Source organism: Ambystoma mexicanum, chromosome 2q (genome assembly GCF_040938575.1).
Source record: "Ambystoma mexicanum isolate Mex_15411 chromosome 2q, UKY_AmexF1_1, whole genome shotgun sequence".
Lineage (NCBI taxonomy): Eukaryota > Metazoa > Chordata > Amphibia > Caudata > Ambystomatidae > Ambystoma > Ambystoma mexicanum.
In genome coordinates, this window is record NC_090924.1 from 361,819,561 (window position 1) to 361,842,730 (window position 23,170).

Sequence of the window (23,170 nt, forward strand, 5' to 3'; positions counted from 1 at the left end):
AATGCAAATAAATGATTTTGAAACCTGCATAGTTCATAATAATGCTTTCTGCTCGATTCTTTGTGGTCATCAAGCTTTTGTACTTTGTATCTACTTTTATGTACGTGTTAAGAGTTCAGTGTACTACAGAACACCTCAAAGTGTTTCTTCTACACTCTGTCTGGTGTAACAATATCCCCTTCCCCGCCACTTGGGTGCCTGTGGGTGCAACTCAAGGGACTAGACCCAACCACCCCTATGTGATGCAGGGGCCAAGGGCAGTCTGGGTAGTATTGCCTGGTATGCCCAACAGCAGACGCATAGGCCATCAGGGTATCGTCCTATTGTTGCCTCCAACTGCGGTGCCCGTGGGCCGTTTAAGACAGGACCAGTGGTATCTGAGCCATGTGAATCATATACTTTTTTATGGCACCAACAAACTCAAAGTAACAGTTGCAGAGGGTGATCAGAAAAGAAGGCTTATTACAGATGTGATGAAATCTCATGCATTTGGGCATAGGACAGTCCCAGGAAGCCCCCAGACCTGCCATGGAGCGCTATATGGACGCCAAGGCGTCCAAGTTCAGGGAAACCATTAACTACGAAACACCCCACGGTTTGAAGGGTGACTGACGCTCCATCCAGCTACAGCCAAATTAGCGAACATGTTAAGGAGCCTTTTCTCTTGACTGGCTAAGCACCTACACAGTTGCCACTGATAAATAAAATATCAGCTATCAAACGAGGGGAACAAAGTGAAATCAATGTGCGCTAACTGCGTGCATCGCTCAACCAAAAAGCATTAGTATTAGTAGGGTATTTATGAAGGTGGATCTAGCTTCAGAAATCAACAGAGAACTTTACAAGTTGTAAGGGGAAGTACATAGTGAGAGAAACAGATCACAAGGGATAAATACAAGGGAGTGCTGAGCTAAAATGGTGCTTAAGGGCAGGCAATTTGGCAGTAAGGGATCTACAAGCAACCAGGGGAGAGCAGAATGCACAGTCCCAGGTTAGGTAGGGAGTGGAGGATGTGTGTACTTAGGTTTTAGGGCAGAGCCATTCCTTGAAGAGGAGGGTCTTGAGGTCCTTCCTGAAATGTAGATGTGAAGGGACGAAGCTACTGTTGACGGGAAGGAGGTTCCAGGCTTAGGCAAGGAATTCCTGTGTTGTGGTTCTTTGCATCCTCCACCGGCATAGTTCAAGTCTGCACAAGTCCTTGCTTCTGGTAGATTGTAGGCCTGCAGAGATACTGAGCTTCTCAGGAAGCTAGCTTGGGGACTTGAGTGGTAAATGGCCTTACAGATCATTCAGCAGAATTTGAAGGTGATACATGATTGCATTGGGAGCCAGTGTAGGTTGATAAGGGCTAATTTGCAGAGCCCTTTGATGAGTTGTGTTGCAGCATGTAGGACACATCTCAGGGGTACCAGGATAGTTGGTGGAAGGCCTTCCAGAAGGCCACTGCCAGCATCCAGGTGGAAGAGTACCATGGCCTGGACAGCAGTTCTGAAGTCATTTGCTGTGATGAAGAGCTTGATTTTCTGCATATTGGAAACCTGGTACCAAGACATTCATGTTTTGCTTGGTATATGCTCCTTGAAGGAGAGATGGCTTTGGATGTAGAATTCAAGGGACTTGGTGAAGGTTACCAGCTGGGGTTTGAAGCCCTCAAGGTTCATAGTGGAGATCCAGTTTAGGATGTTCGGTGTTGATGGAAAGGAGTGGGAATGGAGTCCTGAGGGGGTTGAGCTTCAGGTAAGTGCTGGACATCTAGATATGGACCAAATATAAGACAGGCCTTTGACATCTAGATATGGAACAAACATAAGACAGGCCTTGAGCCTGTGGATGTCTTCGATGGAGGATATCTTGAGGTAGAGCTGTGTGTCATCAGATGTTTTGTAGAACCAGGAAGGTTGAAGACCATGTAAAGGTTGAAGATGAAGTGGAAGAAGATGGACCTTTCCAGGACTCCACAGGTGATGGTTAGTGTTGGTGATCTAGAGGAATCTATGTGGACGATTTGCGGTGGTTAGCAAGGTAGGATTTGAACTAGCTGGGGACAGTCCTCCTGACACCCATGCAGCGAGGCAGCATCAGTGAATGTCTTGTGGTCTACTGTGTCAAATGCAGCGGAGAGGCTGAGGAGAACCAGGAGGCAAGGATGAGCATCGTCAAGGAAGGTTGGGGCATTATCGATTACCTTGATGGTAGCCGTTTCCATGCAGCATTTGGGTCTGACGCCAGATTGGTAGGACTGAGAAGGGTGTTGGCATCGATGTGTTGGAGGAGTTGGACGACTACAGCTTTCTCAGGGATCTTAACTACAAAGCAAAGATGACTGATGGGGCGGCACTTGCTGAGGTTGTCAGGATCCAGTGTTGATTTCTTGAGAAGCAGGAGGATTTTTCCGGTCTTGGAGGGAGGTGAAGGTGCCTTGAGTGAGGGAGCGATTGATGATTATCAGGTAAGTTAAGAGTGCTTCAGTCGGAAGGGTCTTCAGAACTGGGACAAGGAGGATGCCATCCACATACAATGTGGCCATGAGGAATACTAGGGTGGCCAGTCGGATCTTCCATGGTGAGTGTTTAACAAAGTTATCCAGGTAATGGTGGTTTTGTGAGATGGGAGGTGTTGTATGCTGTCAGTTGTGGCATTGGTGTCTATCTGCTAAAAGATCATGCTGATCGGCTGGCTGAATCGCTGCAGATTAGTGTACCGGTTGCGGCCAGGCTCAGGCGTCATCTGTGAAAATTTGAGCCCCTGGCGGCGCTGCGTCTACGAGCTCTGCCCCCGCGGAGTTCCGCCGGCGCGAGCGGCACTTCCGAGCCGAATCCTGGTTCCAGGTGAACTTACTCGACAGTCGAGGCTGCAGGGCTCTGCGGGCCGCTGCTGGGCGGGGCTTTCTCCTTGGCGCCGGATTCCGTATCCTTCTGTGAGGAGGCTCTGGAGACTCGCTGCGGCGCTGGATGGCCTACCCTTCCCCGGTCCTGGCTTTGACCCGACGCTATCTGCTGGACCACCTCTCCTGATTCTGGTATTATCCGATTCTCGCTGGTGCTTGATCCTGACGCTGCCAATCCGGCGAAGTAAGCTGTTGCCGGGTGCGGAGCCCCGCCGACGCCGCTGGGTCCGTAACCCCCCGGGCTCTTAATCACCCCTTTGGACGTGGGCCCCCCCCCTGCTGCACCACCTGCCACTCCGAGCCTTGCCGCTTGTCTGCGCGGCTGGGTGCCGGCTACACGACATACGCGGACCGCTGGGCCCACGCTCTCTTTTCATTTGGGACACTGAGTCTGCTCCCTGTGGGGTGGGCCGCGACCCTACTGAGATCCGTTTCCAGGTCCAATACACGTACAGTGAAGACACAACAATGGGGGAGTCTGGTAAGTCAAACAGAGCCACCAAGACCCCTGGGGGCAAGAAGAAGGGCCCCATGGACACATTTACCAATACGGCTATCCAAACTGTGGCAACTTGCACGCAGCCAGATGAGGAAGAACAGATCGAAAGGGATGTGTGGACAGGGAGGATAAACTGGCCACGCTAGTTCAGAACGGATTTTTGGCTGTGAATACTAAACTGGACGAGATAGTAGCTACCATAGGCTCATTGAAGGCCAGGATCGATAAGGAGAGTGCTCGGGTCATCGAGGCTGAAGGCAGGATAAGTGCTAATGAGGATACTATTGGGCACCACAGCCGTGATATATCTTATATTAAAGACACGATGAGCAAGCTCCAGAGCAAGTGTGAGGACCTCGAATCCAGGTCCAGAAGAAACAATGTCCGCGTTGTAGGTGTGGCCGAATCCTTCGGCAAGGGCCAGATGGAGAAACACATGGAAGAACTGTTTAAATCCTTATTTGGGCCTGAGGCACTGTCTGAACACTTCCTTGTTGAGAGGGCGCACCATACCCTTGCCCCGGTGCCCAAGCCGGGGGCACCACCACAAACCATAATTGCTCGTCTGCTGAACTACAGAGACAGGGACACAATCCTCCGTTTGGCTAGAGAGGCCGGCACATTACATTACGAGGGAAACCATATACATATCTATCCTGACTTTTCCGCTTTTGTCCAGGCTAGCAGACGGTCATATGAACCGGTAAAGAGACTCCTTAGAGAACGGCAGATCAAGTACGCCTTGATGTTCCCGGCCAAAATGAGAATCCAACATGCTGGAAGGTCGCACTTTTTTGAGAACCCATCTGAAGCACTATCCTACATCGAATCTTCTATACCCCGCCCTCCGAGGGGGGAGCGACCTGCCCCGAACAATAGACCACGGCCGGCGGACTAGGAATCACATATTTTCATGATTTGACATTCAGTGGCTTTTTGGCCCTTGTGATGGGAGATAACAGTCAGCCATCTCCTGTGTGAGGTGGCGCTGGTGGCCGGGGGTGGCGGTCATTTGAGGCAACATGGCTACCCCGGGAGTATTCCACAAGTTTGGGATTGGTCACTGTCGAGTTGGGGTAGACGGTGAGGGTGGTGAGCGGGGTGGAATGGGGAAAGTTGGGGACTGTTTTCTTCGAACCCCACGTTTTGTGGTTGGATGGTTACCCAGCTGCGTGGGTCTTTGTTTCTGGAAAGTTTTGTTGGAAAATGGTTATAAGTTACGGTTGAAACAAGTGGTCTGGAGAGCACTAGCATGGTCCATTATGCCTGACTTGACGTCTGAGGGTCTTGGGTTATCATCCTCACAATCGTTTTGCAAGGTTCTGCTCACGCTTTGAGGGTTAAACTTGTTTCATGGAATGTGAGGGGTCTACATAATCGTTTGAAGGCCAAGAAGGTGGGAAACTACATGGTCAAGCATGGGGCCCAGATTATTATGCTGCAGGAAACCCATACTGTTGGTTCTGATAATGATTTACTGTTGCCTGGCTGGTGCAAGTCCTGGTTCTGTACCAATTACTCATCCCAGTCCACGGGGGTCACTACGCTCATACACCCGAATCTTGGGTCCTGACTCAAAGGCCATAAACTGGACCCTCAGGGTAGGTATGTTCTGGTCTGGGGCATGATCGCTGGTCAGCAGATATTGTTGGTCAACACATATGGGCCGAACATTGATGACCCTGCCTTTTTTACGGATGTATACCAACAGATCGCTGCAACAGATATTCCTAATATAATCTGGGGAGGGGATTTTAATATTGCTATGAACCCGGGACTGGATAGATCCAGCACGATTATTAGAGTCTCAACCAGGGCTGCCCTCACTATGCAAAGTATCCTTTCGCAGCTCTCCCTAGAGGATGCCTTGCGTGTCCTCCACCCGACTACGAGGGGATACACGTACTATTCATCGGTTCATGATTCCGAGTCCAGAATCGACTACTGGTTTGTCTCCCCCTCCTTGATCGCAGGAACACAGGCATGTGAAATGCTGGCTCGCACGATGTCTGACCATGCCCCTATAACACTGGAGGTCACTTATCATAACTGCCCTAGACCCTTCAGGAGATGGAGAATGCCCGGGGGCTTGCTTAGGGACCCCGGGGTGGTGGAGGCACTGCACACTGAGATTTCTGAGTTCCTCGAGATTAACATCGACTCAGTCGATAAATGCTCCACTGTGTGGGAATCCTTCAAGATTTGGGTCAGGGGTACGCTACTTTCCAAATCTGTGGGTCTTCTTAAGGGAGTGCGGGCTGAACTAGCCCTGACTGAAGGCAAACTGAAAGTTCTGGAGGACACTTATGCTCGCACCCATGACAAAGCCTTGTTAGCTGACATACAACAACATCTCCAAGAATTTAACAAACTAGCCTCCAGGGAAGTGCAGTTCATTGCCGCACCAATCCGAGCCCGCAGATATGGCGAGGGCAACAAGGCGGTTAGGACACTCTCTAATCTACTCAAACAGGACAGGCACACTAATCAAATTACCAGCATACAGAAACCCAACGGTGCAGTTTTGGTTAACGAGAACGAAATGAATGCTGAGTTTGCTGGATTCTACAAACAATTGTACAAAAATAGAGACACTAAGTCGGCTTCTGAGATAGGGGCATACCTTGCGGCATTGTCGATGCCGAAACTCCAAGAGGAGACCCGCCTGACACTGGACCAACCTATCACTGCAGATGAGATCTCTGAGGCGATTAAAGATTTAACTTCTAATAAAGCTCCAGGGTTGGACGGCCTGGGTGCAGAATTCTACAAGGAATACAGCGCTGAGCTTGTTCCATTGTTGCTGCGGGTCTGGGAAGAATCCCTTGAATGTAATATATTGCCTACATCCATGAGAGAGGCGTTGATAACTGTTCTCCCTAAACCTCGCCGCCCTCCACAGGATATGTCGTCCTATAGACCGCTATCTCTTATTAATACGGATGCCAAAATATTCGCCAAGGTGCTGGCCAACAGGCTTTTGCCGGCGGTTCCGACACTCGTTCACCCAGATCAGAATGGGTTTGTCCCCGCTAGATCTACTGCGCTTAACCTGCGTAGGCTATTTGGCATAATGGCCCAGATTGACCCAGGAAGAAACGCTGTGGCCGTCTCATTGGATGCTGAAAAGGCCTTCGATTCTGTGTCCTGGGTCTACTTAATAGCAGTACTTGAGGCATTTGGGATAGGCCCGAACTTCATCAGGTACGTGAAGTTGCTTTACACAAAGCCCGGGGCCCGGGTCCTAACCAACAAGGCAGTTTCAGATATGTTTCTTCTGGGACCGGGCACTAGGCAGGGCTGCCCGTTTTCACCTATACTATTTGCCCTAACAATAGAACCAATGGCAATAGCGGTCAGGCTCCGACATTCCAACAGGGGCATTAACCTAAAGGGGGCGACTCAGCTGATCTCTCTGTACGCGGACGACACACTATTGTATATACGTGAATCGAATAACAACTTAGAGCCTGTGATGGCGGAAATTCAAGAGTTCACTTCATACTCTGGCTACTCTATAAATAAGGATAAATCGGAGGTCTTTCCTCTCACACCGGCCACCGGCTGCCCTAGCTCATTGGGTGGGCTGAAATGGTCTAGTGAATCCATCAGATACTTGGGAATACTTGTGTCACACGGTAAGGATAGGTTATACGCTGATAACCACAACGCCACATTACAGGCCCTAAAGACCAAGCTTCTTTTATGGGACCGCCTTCCGATATCATTACATGGCAGGGTAGCGGTTCTTAAAATGGTAGTCCTACCTAAACTGCTATACCTGTTTGTAAACATACCGATCTGGCCGGGAAGACTCTTCTTCACTAAACTTAAGTCAATGGCTACAGCCTTCCTCTGGCATGGGGAGACTCCCAGAATTGGGTGGGGAAAAATAACTGAACCATAATCGTCGGGCGGCTTGGCGGCCCCGGACTTTGAATTATATTATTATGTGTCCCAGGCCCAGTTCTCTAAGTATTGGTATTCCAGGGATGGCGGCCCGCCGCATGTTGATGTAGAGGAACTCACCACCGCTCCCACGAATATACAGTCTGTAATCTTTGATGCCCCCAAGGACACGTGTGATTTCAACCCGGTTAGTTGTACTGTTAAGGCCTGGAGGGCAATATTTGGGAAACTGGGATTGTCGACCCTGTATAACCCGGAGGTCTCTCTCTGGAACTACCCTGGTATCCCTCCGACACATGATGTTTGTCTGCGATCAGCCTGGGACCCGGGGGACGAGATGCGCCTGGGAGATATGTTCATTGAGGGGAAATTCGCAACCCTTCAGCCGATAACTGGTGCGCTCGGCAAAGGCCCACTAAGGGTACTGCAGTACTACCGTATGAGATCGGCTTTCCAAAAACACTGGGCAACCTTCCCTGATGAACCCCCTACACACCCCTGCGTTCAGATGATCACGGCCGGGGACCGCTTGAAGGTGTCCAGCTTATATGCCATAGTACAGACACACTCACCAACAGCTAATCTGAGCAGAGATAAATGGGAGAGAGATCTCCAGATCCCTCTATATGATAAAACTTGGGACAGGTACTGCTCTCTCACCAAGAAGGTTTCCCTAAACGCCGGACTACGAGTGATCCAGTTTAAAATCCTTAACAGGTTGCACTACATCCCTGCCAAAATAGCCAAGTTCGCTCCTGATGCCCCGAGTCAATGCCCCAAATGCAAAACAGAGTATGCGGGCTCGTTCCACATGTATTGGAGCTGCCCGGTGGTGACTGAGTTCTGGAGGGAGGTGGCAGATGTACTTGATGAAATCACACAAATCCCCCCGGTGTTGATTCCACAGAAATACTTATTTGGGGATATAGGAAAGTGCTCCGAAAAGATCAGAAGACTATTTAATGTCACATGTGCAGTGGCCAAAAAATGTATTCTGCAACAATGGAAAAACCCGGCACCACCCACTATGAAACAGTTCCTCTGGGAGATGTTCTATGTGAATGAGGCTGAAGAACAGTTTGTCCTCACATGCCCCTCTGTGAGCAGACCCAAGGACATTTGGGGCCCCCTCAGAATGTTTCTTTGTGATATGATCCCTGATGATGACAGTGATGTTTAGACTCGATACCCCTTGTTGATTCAGGGTATATGTACTGCTACCTCTCTATTTCTGTATCATGTTGATTTTTATTTGTACAACGCTGCTGGTACTGTGTTTGTGTTTCCGAACCACTAATAAAAAAGAGTTTAAAAAAAAAAGATCATGCTGACCTTGATGAAAATGTTATTTTTCAATGGAGTGCAGTGTAGGTGTGAGGGGGAGGGGTGATGAAATGCTTGATGGCTTTGAAGAGGGCTCTGCTGGTAGTAGTTTGCCTTGACAGTGTTGATCAGTCGTCCGCACATAGCACAGAGATCATTGAGCAGGGCAAGGTCAGATGCGCTGCTGGATTGTCACCAAGTCTTTTCTTATTTTTTGATGGTTTTTTAGTTAAGGTTGAGTTGTTCAGTGTACTAGTCTGTAGAAGGTTTAGGCTTGATGGTGCCTTGTTTCACCAGGGCATGGCGGTTGATATTGGTTGTGTGAGTGGTGTTGAGTTCTTGGTGAAGGGAGTAGCAGTCTTGGTTCGTCTGGTAGATAGGACCATGTGAGGTGGAGGTTGTCGAGGCCTTCATTAAGAGCTTCCACTGGGAAGTTAAGGAATGATCTGAAGGCTTCCTAGATTTCCTATAGGAGTCTTGACTGGGGTGGCGTGACTATGTCAAATGGGATTTCCAGATTGTCAGACCAGTTAAGAGGGATTGGAGAGCTGTGGCAGAGCGTGGGACAGGGCGGTGATGATGAGGCCGAGGAGATTACCTTTTCTGTTCACTGGCCCTTTTGTGTGCTTTACGAGGTACAGAGTGTTCAAAAGGCAAAGGAGAGAACTCTTCATAGCCTTCATTGCTGGGTTGCCAGGGATACAAATAGTAAGGTCACCAACCAAAAAAAGAGGCTTGATAAATAAGCATAGACCTAGGTAGATGGCTAATGAATTCTACACAACGGTACCAATTTACAAGGGGTGGGGGGGGGGCAATTACTGAGATGAGATCCCTAGCCTGTCTGTGAGAGTGGCTCCAGGTTTCACATTCTTCTCTGATCATATTCGCAATTTCCCATGAGTGTCTCCCATATATGTGTTCAAACAGAAGAGGATCATTCTGATAGTGAACACTGATGAGAGTACTAAAGAATCAAAATTCTATTAATCCTTGGTCGCTCCTTTCATAAACTAACAATTAAGTGTTTTATTGAAACTTTCAACAAAACTGTTGGACTGGGGAGGGAATATGAAAGCCCTTAGTGATACCATTCCTAACAGATCATTTCCCACATGAGCGCCGTACCTGAAAGGTATACCTGAGCCATCAAGATTTCCCATCGGATACCAACCCAGACAAAGCATGGCATTATAACTTTCAAGTTTCTGTAGGTGGTGTTGGTTGGCAATGGGAAATCTTCTGGATAAGAGGTGCCATAATTCAATATCACTAGCTTCTATCTGGAGCCACTTTTTGAGGGTTTGAGAGGTGCAGTGAAGTTCACTGGTAAACTCTCTAAGGGTACTCTGATGACATACATGCAAGGGTGGATTTTCTTTTTTCGGTTTTCCCTCCATTGACATCAATCGAACCCCCAGCCTTTTGCTATGGCTTGATCCTTTTACTGGTTTTTGAAAGAAAGAAACCTCTTTTAGCTTTATTTTCCTTGCTTCACTTCTCTCTTTTGGGAGCAATGGTCAGCCCTTAAGGTTACAAGTGCAAAAGTACCCTGTCCCTTTTGCAAGACGCCTTTTTTTTTAAAAACAATATTTATTCGTTTTTACAACAATCAACAATCAAGAACCCCAGCAGTACTTGTCATAACAATTTAAACATCATGGAAATATTGTTAAGTATCTACTGCTTACCCCTTTTGCAAGACGCCTTTGATGTTTTACTGTAGCACACATCACTGTACAATGAAGTGCTGCATGGATACTATGTATCCCTTTTCCATTGTAACCCATTTTGTTCCACTTTATGATGTATCCAAGATTGGCTTGTGGGTGCAAATATTTTTCTGCCATGTTTTTCTATTTTTCCATGTGAACTTTTATGCTTTACCGCATAATACCAATTTAAGTACTATATGCAAAAGGACCATTTCATGCCTTTTTCACCCTGTCCTTTGACCACCTTTCTGTCATCTAAGTTAAGGAAATACCATACACCCTTTTACATTAATGTGAAGATTCTTTTATCTCTTATCTTGAATACTAATTGGAAGTCTTAATTTCTACCAAATTTTAACAATTTGCTATGAATGCTATGTAAAATCATGTACTGTACTGATCGACTAATATTGCACATGTTGAATATATTGATGAACTTCTGTTTAATTGCACACATGTTGAATAATTCATTTTTCTCTTTCCTTTCTTATTAATGTATTTAGTGCAAGGTTTGTTCAAGCCATAACACAATACATATAAATAAAATAGGCAAGTTCTTTGCTGGGCTCTGATTCGAGTTTCTCTGGCAAAGCGGAAGTGTGCATCCTGGTGGGATGTGGGAGTTGGGGATGCCTTGCCCCAGTCCACATTTAAGCCAGGGGATATCTGTTGTAGGCAGATGTGGAGCAAGAAGTTGTCCATGATTGGCGTGCCCTTTCCAGTTTGAATGGTGCAGATCGTTGCCATTGGTGAGCTGAGGCAACCCCCAGCTTGAATTTGGGATAAAAGGAGGAATCCTGCAGTTATTACCCAAATCAGTGAGTGGAACCAAGACTCCTATGAAGTGGAGCAGACTGCTGTAGACCTGAAGGCGGCTGCTGAAGACGTCCAGCAATGCCTCCAGCCAAGTACCGGTGAAGGCCTGACTCGCAGCGATGATTCATAAAAGACCTTGTTGGTGCTTTCATGTCTCGAGTTGCAACTTGGGTCTCCAAAGGCCATCGACGTGCAGCTGCTGTTCTCCTCCGTGAGCTGTGTCTTCTTTGTTGCTGTTAAGATGGATTTCTAGAGTATGGCATGGTGGACACATTTTAGGAGGCCACCCTAGCTATAGTGAACAGGGAACTCTGAAAGATTAGCTAAAACCCAATCAAGGTAGCAACGGAGAGCAGTCAAGGCTTATTTTCAGGAGACTGAGTGGGGCTAGGGGCCCTCAACGTGTCCACACAGTATAGCACACAATCATTTAATTTAGACAGTCCTGTATAAAAATACAGTTATTTATTATAGGCCTGAACACACTGGAAAATGAATCTAACAGGTAGTATTATCGCACAACACTCTATGATACAAATATATACAGTCACCAGAGGTTCAAATATATATCAAATCATTTAATTAGCAAAGAAGGTAAGTATTTCAGATGCAATCAATGATGGCACCAGATCACACAACAATAACCTATCTTAAGAAGTCCAAACTCTAAGATGAAAGGGGTCTTGTGCCCAAATGTCACAGGAGCCACAATGTTTCTCACTAGAATGGAGTCTCTGTAGGTAAGTTCAATACGCTTGTGTTGGTGACAGTCTACAAGTTCTACAACAATTTTACCAGAGGTGAGTCTGTGTTTTCCTCTCTTACAGATCCTCCAAGGGGCAGGATACTCGACCTAGGTTCAACGACCAAGTGAGTGGAATGAAGTAAGGATACAAAGGGACTTGTTCTCAATGTTATCCTAGGGAGGACATGGGAGGACAGATACACTGTGTTTACTTACCCTCCTGACTCCGATTTTCCCAGATGCCGATGTGGATACACTGGGGGGCTTGATTTTCCAGTGTGAGGTGCCCAAGGGTTGCAGGTTTGAGGATTCTTTCAGTCGGGTGTAGCTGCAAGATGAAACCTCTGTTGATGAAAAAATGCAAGAACCACCAACGCAGGCCTCTTCAGGACACTTCACAGGTTGGAGGAAGGCAAGTTCCAGCAACAGTCTCCCCACACAGGCAATGACATGTGTAATTCCGGTCTCGGTCAAAGCAGCTACTCTAGGACAGGTTCCAGTGAAGATGGAAAGCTGAAATTTGGGGAGAAGGCTACTAGTGGCGCAAGCTAGTGACCACCGAAGTTGTTGACTCAAAAACGGAATGGTGACGCTTCTGTTGAGGTAGCCGACGAAAAAGCTGGTGAGTCCATCAGGCAGTCCAGGGGCACTTCTGAATGCTCAGAAGGGCAGGATACTAGTTCAAGGACTGAAGCCCTGTTCAGGGTCTTCAGAGATTAATGTGAGAAACCAGAGGGTGTCTCATCCGCTAGTCCCCGGGCATCTCTTTCTCAGGTGGCCGTGGCCTCGCCTTTGGATCCAGACCCTGGGGGTGGACCAGTGCGGGAGGATTACCTGGGTGAGGGGTGTTCAGGGTGTGGGGGTGAGAAATCCGACGGCGAGACGTGGTATTCCCGCCTATTTTGTTGTCCAACCCATCCTTTATTTTAGGATGCTCTGAAGTCTCAACCCCCCCTCTTTTTTTACACAAACACTGGGCTGAGTAAAGGGTGACTGTGAGTAACAACATTAACTTTCAAACATCGTACGGGCCATGTCCAGCTAATTGGATCAGGCAAAGTCAGGCACTTAATTTTAAGTGCATACACCTGATCCCAATTAGCTCTCCTCACAGGAATAAAAGGCAGAACCCAAAGACACACTCAGAGCAAGACGGAATACGAGAACGAGCAGGGCTTCTGGGACAAAGGCAAACATATTGGAGCAAAGCGACGGACCAAGGGGTGAGAGCAGCAGGTCGGAAAACCCCAGAGTTCTCTACTGGAGGTCGTTGCCTCTGACAGGCCACGAGAGACACATGGAGAAGGCTAGATCCCACAAGTGAAAACTGCATTGTGTTTCAAGGACGCCAGTGACCCTCCCGGATGAAGGGCAGAGTTGGGGAGGGGATGCCAAGCCTGTGGTACTAACCTTGACTCGTGAATTGGAAATCGTAAAGCAAAGAAGAAACGCACACAGCCAGTGAGTTGGAAAGGAACCTGAAAGACTGCTGTGTGTTAAAATTGTGAAATAGCAAAATTTGATCACAAGTGAATGCTGCACGCGTGTGAATGAGACGTGAGGAAAGGCAGACCTGTGAATGTACTGTGAAGTAAAAGGCAGCTACGAGTTCAGTGATACTAAGTAACAGAGTGGTCCAGCAAAGGGAAGAAGCCCACTCGAAAGTCTCTGTGAAAGATACATTGTTCGAAGCGAGAAAGCGAATATACAGCAAAGTGATATGGAAAAATCCTAAAAAGGGGAAAGTAAAAGTTGAACTTGACATTTTGAGTCAAAGTGGTCCTGCAGTGGTCGAAAAAGTAAGCCATGCACATTCGAAAGCCTTCGACATTCGAAAGTGGTCCGAGCCTGACAGAGAAGACCCAAAGTGAAGTAAGCTTGGGGAAGGGAGCCCCCTCTTGCAAGTTTGTCCCCCTCTTGCAAGTTTGTGTTGAACTTTATGCTGAGAGGTCTGAGTCCGGAACAGGTGGACCTAGGAGAACTGTGTGGTGAAAGGTCTGAGCCCGACACAAGGGGACCTTAGTGAACTTTTTGGTTGAAACAATATTTTTGGAAGTCGAGAAAACAGACTTAAAGATGGAAGGCCAGAAGGGCCGCAATCCATGTTCCGGAACTGTTTTTGTGTTGGAAGCCTGCCTACAGGCACAGCCTTACTCTGTGAAGTCTAACGTGGGGAAGATAGCTGGTTCAACCACATTTATTCATTTGAACACTGACCTTTCCTTTTGAATACATTTTTCCTTTATTCACTTTTTTGTACAAGAGATAGGGCCTCATTACATGGATGGCGGTAGGGATTTAAAGTTACTGGTAATGGATTACCGGTAACGTTAAACCCCCATGTGGATCACGACCCGGCACACCGCTATTAGCGGCACCGCTAATTACGGTGCCACTAATAGCAGGCAGGCCGCGTGCGCGCGACCCTTCATCCCGTTAATTACGCTATGCCGCTATTAGCACAGCATGTCATAAATCACCAATGTATCAACTGAAAAGGATACGGTAACCAAAAAAGGATACAATTTGGTAGGGCTCTTCCGGATCCTTTTTCCACACGACTTGATTGTAGGCAGGTCAAATTAGACCTTCCAAATGATACAACTCTCTGACTGGATGAAACAGGCAGAGAGATGGATCACTGGAAAGGGTGTGGGAATTGTGTAGGAAGTATGCCTAGGATAGATAAAGTATCATAAGAAACTGTCCCAATCAAATACTAAGATAACACAGTATTAGTATTAATTCAGACACTGACCTTATGGCAAAACTGAAGCAATCCACGAAAGTTTCTTGAAGAAAACCAGGAGTTGAACAAACGACAAAGGAAGGGAAGATTAGTAAGGGAGACTTATCCCGAACGGCACGAGGCTATCGCTAGATACCGGGTTGGTGCTCCACAGGATAGCGTCCAATGTACTGTGCACAATCACTTTCCAATAGTTCATGAAATACTTCCTTTCCCACGAAGAACAAAAATTAGAATTTCACCTGTTAACTGTCACAGGTACCAAAGGTTCAAGGTAGTTCAGAAAAACACGTGCAGGATTGCACGCGATGGCATACACGCAGCCAGGCCAGCCGCGCTTGGAGACAGCGTTTCTGCGTGAAGATTTAGCACGCAAACTGGATACACGCAGCCCAGGACAGCCGCGCTTGAAAACAGCGTCCGCGTGTAGAGATTTAGCATGCGAACAGGATCCACGCAGCTCAGGACAGCCGCGCTTGCAGACAGCGTCCGCGTGGAGATTTGGCACGCAAACAGGATTCACGCAGCTCAGGACAGCCACGCTTGCAGACAGAGTCCGCGTGGAGATTTGGCACGCGAACAGTATACAAGCAGCTCAGGACAGCCACGCTTGCGGACAGCGTCCGCGTGGAGATTTGGCACGCGAACAGGATTCACGCAGCTCAGGACAGCCGCGCTTGCAGACAGAGTCCGCGTGGAGATTTGGCACGCAAACAGGATACACGCAGCTCAGGACAGCCGCGCTTGCAGACAGCGTCCGCGTGGAGATTGGGCACACGAACAGGATTCACGCAGCTCAGGACAGCCGCGCTTGCAGACAGCGTCCGCGTGGAGATTTGGCACGAGAACAGGATACACGCAGCTCAGGACAGCCGCGCTTGCAGACAGCGTCCGCGTGGAGATTGGGCAGGCGAACAGGATTCACACAGCTCAGGAATTAGCGTGTGGAGGAAAACACGCTCAAAATAGGCCAAAGAAGTTGCTGAAGGGAATGCGAGAACGCAGGTCCGGAGTTCAGCTACAAAACGCCAAAATTGACTTAATCAGAAGCAGCGATCTGAGTTTCCACGCTGTTTATGTACGCACTGCCGTGATACACGTGACAGAACTAAGTCACGTGAAATTTAGCGACATGAAAAATGCAGACGTCGTTTTCCGGGCAATGCATCGAACAACCTCCATTTTGAGTAGAATGGTCTAGTGGTTCTATGGGCGTAACTCATTTTGTATGGAGAGATTGTTCCTGGTCCAGAGATATGTCCAGCAGGCATGACAGTGCCAACCCCCAAAGGAGCAGCCTCTCCCCTTTTCGAGTGAAATCGCCTTAATAAAGCTGGAGCATGAATGTTAGACAGAGGTTCCCAGGATCTATCCTCGGGACCATAACCTTTCCAATCCACCAGATAATACGGTTTCCCAGACCGTAGCCTCATGTCCAGTATGTCTTGTACTTCATATTCGTCTGACCCTTTCACAGAAATAGCAACAGGCCGTATAGGCAATCTAGTAGCATCCGAGCACGGTTTGATGAGTGACACGTGGAATACAGGATGCACTTGCCACCGTTGTGGCAATGCCAGACGGACAGCAGCCGGATTTATAACGTGGAGCACTTCATATGGCCCGATGTATTTAGGCAACAATTTCTTTTTACCGGCTATCCTCAAGTTTTTTGTGGACAGCCATACCTTCATACCTGCTTTGTAGACAGGTGCAGGGATTCTATGAGCATCGGCATAAGTCTTATCTCGTTTTTTAGCTTGCTCCAATTGCTGCTTAACTTTCTTCTGTAGACTCTTAAGATCTCTAATATTACGTCCTGCTGCAGGAGTATCCAGAGACAAACTGGAATCCAAAGGAATGGATCGTGGGTGTTGCCCATACAAAGCATAGAAAGGTGAAGTACCTATGGCACTATGGTAGGAATTGTTATAGGCGATCTCCGCTGCCGGCAGAACATTGAGCCAATCTGACTGAAACTGCACGCACAAACATCGCAGATATTGTTCCATAGTGCTATTGACTCTCTCAGTCTGTCCATCCGTTTGAGGGTGATAAGCACTAGACAATCTGTCATCAATTAGTAATGCCGAATTAAGTGATCTCCAAAAACGTGACGCAAATTGTGAGCCCCTGTCAGTGATTATCACTGAAGGTAGACCAAAAAACCGGAATATATGCCGGATGAATAGATCAGCCAGACCAGCAGCTGTTGGTACACCAATACAGGGGATAAAAAGCGCCAATTTTGTAAAGTAGTCCACCACCACCCATATGGTATCGTAGCCTTTATTTCTTGGAAGTTCTACCACAAAATCCATTGATATCATGTCCCATGGTTTTTTAGGATCAGGTAGGGACTGGAGTAAACCCACTGGTTTGCCAGGCATGTTCTTGCATTGACTGCATACAGAACATGTTGAAACATAATTTATAACATCTTGTGTTATAGACGGCCACCAGCACCATCTTTTCAGCAACTCTAGAGTCTTCTTTTGTCCAGGATGGGCGGCGATCAAGGAATCATGACCCCAACTGAGGGCCTTGTTCTGAGTGGTACCAGTTGGTAGATAGAGTACTCCTTGTTTAAAAGGCAAACCATTGTATATATCATAATCAATTCCTGAATCAATTGTGGATTTGTTTCACCCACTCCTGTAACTCGTTTTTTAGGGAAGGTTGTGCAGAACAACTACATAACACATGATCTGCCAACAACTTATTTTGCACCGATGGTTCTTCTTTCACCTCTTCACCGATGCGAGACAAAGCATCCGACTTGACATGTTGTCTGGCAGAGCGATAAGTAATTCGAAAATCGTATTGAGCAAAAAAGACATGCCATCTGGCCTGTCTAGCTGTAAGACATTTCATAGTTTTGAATGCCTGAAGATTTCTATGATCCGAATACACCAGCACCTGATGTTTGGCCCCAAGAAGATGTCGTCGCCATTCTTGGAAAGCATCCTTGATTGCAAGTAATTCACGCTCAGTGATAGTATAGTTTTGTTCATATGGGGTAAGTTTGCGTGAGAAGAAAGCAACTGGATGCTCCTCCTTAGTTTCTGCACAAACTTGTGAGAGTACAGCTCCTGTAGCGACACTGGAAGCATCTGCTTCAACGATAAAATGACAATCCGGATCAGGATGTTGAAGTACAGGTGCAGTAGTAAATGCTTCCTTTAAACTCTCAAAAGAAGTTGGGCATTCTGGTTCCAACAGAATGGAACTTTGGAACTAGTTAAAGCTGTCAATGGGGCCACTGATTTGGAGAAAGAACGAATAAATCTGCGATAAAAATTTGCAAAACCTAGGAATGACTGTAATGACTTGACATTGTGTGGAACAGGCCAATTCAATATGGCCTTCACTTTGGAACGACTCATTCAAACACCTTGATTGGTAATGTCGTAACTCAGAAATTCCACTTCTTGTGTATGAAAAACACATTTCTCGGCTTTAACAAAAAGTTTGTTCTCTCTCAGTCTTTGTAAGACAGCTAACACGTGTTTAACATGTTCTGGAAAAGACGATGAATAAATCAAAATGTCATCCAAGTAAATCACCACGAATTGGTCCATCATATCTCTGAAGATATCGTTCATGAAGAACTGAAATGTGGCGGCAGCGTTACAAAGACCAAAAGGCATCACTAAATATTCATAAAGGCCGTACCGCGTCTTAAAAGCGGCCTTCCATTCGTCTCCTTCGCGAATGCGAACCAGATTGTAAGCACCGCGCAAGTCCAATTTAGAGAAATACTTGGAAGTTCCTAATTGATCTAACAGAACATTAATCAGTGGTAAAGGGTACTGATTCTTTATGGTGATGTCGTTAATAGCCCTGTAATCAATGCAAGGCCTTAGATCTCCTTCCTTCTTTGGAACAAAGAATAAAGGAGAGGCAGCCGGCGATTGAGATGGCCGTATAAATCCCATATCAAGAGCTTTATCGATGTATTCTTTCAAGACAACATCTTCTTTGGGAGTTAAAGAATAAACTCGACCAGTAGGAATTTTAGCTCCAGGAATTAATTCAATTGGACAATCATAACGCCTATGTGGAGGCAGCTGTTCTGCCTGACCTTTGTCAAACACATCAGCAAAATCTGCATATTCATTTGGTATATGTGTACCGCTCTGATGTACCACACTAATAGTGGAAATTCAGAAGCCAAAATATGTGATTTATTTGACACCACCTGACTGGTAAAGCAATGTTCGTTGCAAAAAACGGAAGGATATTGGATCAATCCCGTAACCCAGTCAATGGCGGAATTATGAAGAGTCAACCTATTAAGTCCAAGTAATATTTTGTATTGAGGAGCCGCAATGACATCGAAGACTATTTCCTCCGAATGATCATTTGATAAAGTCATCTGAATATGTAAAGTCTCCTGAGTTACCACACCGGAAATCAAGACTGATCCATCCACAGTATTAACAGTTTCAGGTTTGTTCTTGTCTATAAGGGGTATAGAACATTTCTTGGCATATGTGATATCGATGTAATTATTAGTGGCTCCAGAGTCAACCATAGCCTTGGAAACCAAATTTTGATCATCGAAACGTAAGGTCATCTCAACAGCTATCGGTGCATGCGCTGGAAATGTAATGGAGTCCGATGTAACACTCTACACAGGGACTCCTGCTACTGTCGAGTTTTGGCGTTTCCCGAAGGCCAGTAAATGCTCAGATGAACCGCAATACATACATAAATTATTTTTTCTTCGGTTCTCTCTTTCTGCTCTAGACAACCGGCCTCTCACCACACCAATTTGCATTGGTTCTGGATCATTCGAAGAAGCTGCCGGTGTATCAGAACGAACTGGTGCATGAAGGAAAGGTTTTCCCTCTCCTTTGCGGGCATTTCTTCGGGCATCAATTTGTAGAATTAAATCAAGAAATTCTGAAAAACCTGTAGGAACCACTGGGACCGTGGACAAGGCATCTTTGAGTTCTTCTGAAAGACCCTTGTAGAAAACAGCCGTCTTCTTGTCTTCCGGCCATTGAGTTTCGGCTGTTAATTGTTTGAATCGTGCAATGTAAGCCAACAGAGGTTGAGTGCCTTGTTGTAGATTCAGCAACTCCAGATCTGTGGCTTGAGTAGCATAGGGCATATCAAAGACTTTGTTCATAGCAGCCAGAAGATCATCGCAATCGTACAACAAGGGGCTATTTGATTCCAATAAAGGATTTGCCCAAGCAGCAGCTGTACCCCCCAAATGGGAAAGCACGAATGCTGCTTTAGTAGTTAGATTGGGAAATGAATTAGGCCGGCAAAGGAAATTAAGTCGGCACTGATTAACAAAGGTTCGATAGGTTTTAGAATCACCTGTGAACCTTTCCGGAGGAGCCAAGGGAAACTGTGTGGGCATAACCACTTTAAGAGTTTCCTGTGATAATGATGGTGTCGTAGTCCCAGATCCAGATGCAGTGGCTACTGGAACCTGTGCTCCCTGAGGAGTGGTATGCATGGCATCTTGCATAACATCCATTCGATGCCGTAGCATGTCCTGTGCCGTAATCATTTCATTTCTCAAGTCAGTGATTAACTGAGTCAAAACAGTTAAAGGATCTGTATCCTCCATGCCTTTTGATTCTGTCATAAATCACCAATGTATCAACTGAAAAGGATACGGTAACCAAAAAAGGATACAATTTGGTAGGGCTCTTCCGGATCCTTTTTTCACACGACTTGATTGTAGGCAGGTCAAATTAGACCTTCCAAATGATACAACTCTCTGACTGGATGAAACAGGCAGAGAGATGGATCACTGGAAAGGGTGTGGGAATTGTGTAGGAAGTATGCCTAGGATAGATAAAGTATCATAAGAAACTGTCCCAATCGAATACTAAGATAACACAGTATTAGTATTAATTCAGACACTGACCTTATGGCAAAACTGAAGTTATCCACAAAAGTTTCTTGAAGAAAACCAGGAGTTGAACAAACGACAAAGGAAGGGAAGATTAGTAAGGGAGACTTATCCCGAACGGCACGAGGCTCTCGCTAGATACCGGGTTGGTGCACCACAGGATAGCGTCCAATGTACTGTGCACAATCACTTTCCAATAGTTCATGAAATACTTCCTTTCCCACGAAGAACAAAAATTAGAATTTCACCAGTTAACTGTCACAGGTACCAAAGGTTCAAGGTAGTTCAGAAAAACACGTGCAGGATTGCACGCGATGGCATACACGCAGCCAGGCCAGCCGCGCTTGGAGACAGCGTTTCCGCGTGAAGATTTAGCACACGAACTGGATACACGCAGCCCAGGACAGCCGCGCTTGAAAACAGCGTCCGCGTGTAGAGATTTAGCATGCAAACAGGATACACGCAGCTCAGGACAGCCGTGCTTGCAGACAGCGTCCGCGTGGAGATTTGGCACGCGAACAGGATTCACGCAGCTCAGGACAGCCGCGCTTGCAGACAGCGTCCGCGTGGAGATTTGGCACACGAACAGGATACACGCAGCTCAGGACAGCCGCGCTTGCAGACAGCGTCCGCGTGGAGATTTGGCACGCGAACAGGATTCATGCAGCTCAGGACAGCCGCGCTTGCAGACAGCGTCCGCGTGGAGATTTGGCACGCGAACAGGATTCACGCAGCTCAGGACAGCCGCGCTTGCAGACAGCGTCCGCGTGGAGATTTGGCACGCGAACAGGATACACTCAGCTCAGGACAGCCGCGCTTGCAGACAGCGTCCGCGTGGAGATTGGGCACGCGAACAGGATTCACACAGCTCAGGAATTAGCGTGTGGAGGAAAACACGCTCAAAATAGGCCAAAGAAGTTGCTGAAGGGAATGCGAGAACGCAGGTCCGGAGTTCAGCTACAAAACGCCAAAATTGACTTAATCAGAAGCAGCGATCTGAGTTTCCACGCTGTTTATGTACGCACTGCCGTGATACATGTGACAGAACTAAGTCACGTGAAATTTAGCGACGTGAAAAATGCAGACGTCGTTTTCCGGGCAATGCATCGAACAACCTCCATTTTGAGTGGAATGGTCTACTGGTTCTATGGGCGTAACTCATTTTGTATGGAGAGATCGTTCCTGGTCCAGAGATATGTCCAGCAGGCATGACACAGCATCACAAGGCCAGTGCACATGCTAATAGCGGCATGGTAAATCCCCCCAAACCCCTTACCGCCATGGTGCAAATACCGGCATCGCGGATCACCCGTTAAGGGAAATGAGCAGTGTTCCCACCTGCCACAGGTGGACCAAATCAGCACAGGTGGAGGCAATGGAGACTGTGGCAGCTCAAAAGGAGCACACCACACCCCTCCCCACGCCCCTCCCCACACCAAGATGGTTCCAATACTGGCAGCATTACATGGCCTTGAGGACCTCATTGCAGCGCAGCTGCTACAACAACAGGCAGCACAAAGGAGACGCAGGAGGAGGAGGAGGAGGGCAAGACAGGCACAGCAAACACCACAACAGCACCTAATCATACCACAGAGGCAACCACCAATACCCAGGATCAGAGCCAGTCCATTCAGCCTGACACCTGAGCAGATACACACCCTGTACCGTCTGGACAGGGCTACCATCACCAGCATCGTGGACATGATCCACGACGACATTGTGAGCCTCATAGACATCAGAAATGCCATCCCCCCGCTACTGAAGGTGGTGAGTGTGCTCCACTTCCTGGCCTCAGGCACCTATCAGCATACAGTGGGCCAGATGCATGGCATCTCACAACCAGTATTCTCACGCACGCTGAACCAGGTACTCGATGCACTCCTGAAGCATGCACCTGAACACATATCCATGCCACAGACTGCCCAGGAGATTGCAAACACAAGTTGGCTTCTATTCACTGGCAGGCATTCCAAGTTGCATCGGGGCCATCGACTGTACCCATGTGGAATTGGTGGTCCCACATCACAATGAAGTAGTGTACCGAAACAGGAAGCAATTCCACTCTATCAATGTCCAAATGGTATGTGACGCCAACAAGATAATCACACATTGCTGTGCCAGATTCCCAGGATCAACACATGATTCCATGGTTCTGCAGAACTCAACTATCCCACGCTACATGGAGTGACACACCGGACAACGTTCGTGGCTACTTGGTGAGTAGCAGGGCAAGCACATGCCAGCGTGATTTGGGGGGGGAGAGATACATACTCCAACTGGTTGTGAAGGGGGGGAGAGATACATACTCCAACTGGGTGTGAATGGGGGGGGGAGAGATACATACTCCAACTGGGTGTGAATGGGGGGGAGAGATACATACTCCAACTGGGTGTGAATGGGGGGGAGAGATACATACTCCAACTGGGTGTTGACTGGCGTCCGTAGGGAAAATGGACATAGAGATGTACGCCAATGTCCTTCAGGGAAGGCCACGATGTACTTGAGAAGAACCCACATGCAATTGGAAGGTGCACAACATTGAGAACAATGCAGGTTGCAAAATATTACACATCCATCCACATTGCACATCATGCCACGCCACGTATTACACAAATCAGCAACATGGCGTCAAGACAGTAATACAGAATC

The 23,170-nt window shown here is 47.3% G+C and overlaps 1 protein-coding gene across 1 annotated transcript in view; it reads right to left on the reverse strand.

Annotated features, from left to right (window-relative positions):
* ERN2 (endoplasmic reticulum to nucleus signaling 2) overlaps nucleotides 1–23,170 on the reverse strand; it is a 1,116,259-nt gene that overhangs the window by 179,354 nt on the left and 913,735 nt on the right. The window lies entirely within an intron of this gene.